Source organism: Trachemys scripta, chromosome 13 (genome assembly GCF_013100865.1).
Source record: "Trachemys scripta elegans isolate TJP31775 chromosome 13, CAS_Tse_1.0, whole genome shotgun sequence".
NCBI classification, from domain to species: Eukaryota; Metazoa; Chordata; order Testudines; family Emydidae; genus Trachemys; species Trachemys scripta.
Genome location: NC_048310.1, coordinates 32,671,621 through 32,673,131, shown reverse-complemented (window position 1 = coordinate 32,673,131; position 1,511 = coordinate 32,671,621).

The window sequence follows — 1,511 nt, the reverse complement described above, 5'->3', positions numbered from 1 at the left end:
GTTGCTATGTATTTACCATAGCGCCCCCTACAGGCATACCTGCAGTAACAAATGTCGATTGACATTCGTTACTGCAGGTATGCCTGTAGGGGGCGCTATAGTAAATACCACAATAGCCACCACAGTGCAAGAGGTTCCCGAATGGAAGTGATTTGGAACAAAGGACAGCATTGACTTTTTCTCTAAAACAGGCTGTCTACTTGAGTCTCTCCCGACTTGCAGACAAACCCTTTAGCAAGAGGTCTTTAATCAAGGAATCTACATCCATAGAAGGCATCTGAGTCCCGACCTCCCCCCCCCCTTTCCCTGTTTCTTTTCTTGACTGCCAAATATATTTGGGGGCATTTCTTTGGTCATTGTTCATATCACTCGATGCTGCGTTTGACTTAGATCGGCGAGCTGCTCTTTTGCAGTCAATCTGCGTTGGTACCTTGAGTGGGCTCTTCTTCAAGGGCCCCATTCGGTATTAAAATCAGCAGGAGTTGAGGGTTGTTAGTACCTGGCAAGATTGGGCCCCACCACGTCAACTTTCTTCTCGTTTTGTAATAGCCTCGTGTGGTCATTGTTTCCACAGTAAACAGGTGGGAGGGGGAAACCCACAGAGTTCACTTTCCCTGTGCTGATTCTTATAAAAAATCTGGTTCATAATCAAGCTCATCCAAAAGATCTAGATTTTTATTATCGTGTTTAATGCTTTGAATTTGCTCTTTTAAAATCTAGGCGAGCCCCTTTTTATGTGTTATTAAATATTAAGGCGCTCTCCAGCTTGTGATCCGGTCTTTTCATATTAGTTCTGCATCAATCCCTGCTCTGATTTTTTTAATCAAAACAGTATTCAGAATATGATTCCCCAAGATTATATTTTGAGAGATTTGCGATACATATCTTGCCGGTATGGGCAGATTGCGGGGAGTTCTGAGCTGCCTGGATAATCTGCATCGGGCTCGCTTGACCTTTAATAAAAGGAGAGCAAAAAAACAAAACAAAAAATCTTAAGACTCACAGCAGGTCACCTTAATTCAGTCGCCTGCCCTTAAAACATACCAACGTGTTTAAGTATCCCCTAATCGCCAGTTCTGAACCAGTCTTTCCAAAACAAATAGATATGGAGGTGACTGGAGTGCTTGGGTACAAATGAGTCTTCAAAAGATGGAGAGGTGTCAAGGGAAAGACCTAGGCGTAGTATGATACTGGGGATCCTTGTAGCGATGGAGTGTGTATACTTTGCTCCCATGCTAGGTCACCCTTCCCCTCTTCTTCCACTGTCGCGCCAGGGGCTGGGATTGTCAGGGTTTGTTTATATCATCCTGCAAGATGTGTAGAGTCAGAGGCGCCAAGAGCCCCTGTCTCCCTGAGAGTCAATGGAAGTTGGGCCGCTTTGGACATCAGAGTTCGCTGGGAAGTCCCAGTGTCCTGCGCCGCGCCCTTGCTTTGATTGTCCTTCTCTCTGGACTCACGGGCAAGCTCCAGTGGCCACCCCGCTTCCGACCTGGAGGGCAGAGGCTGGGGGG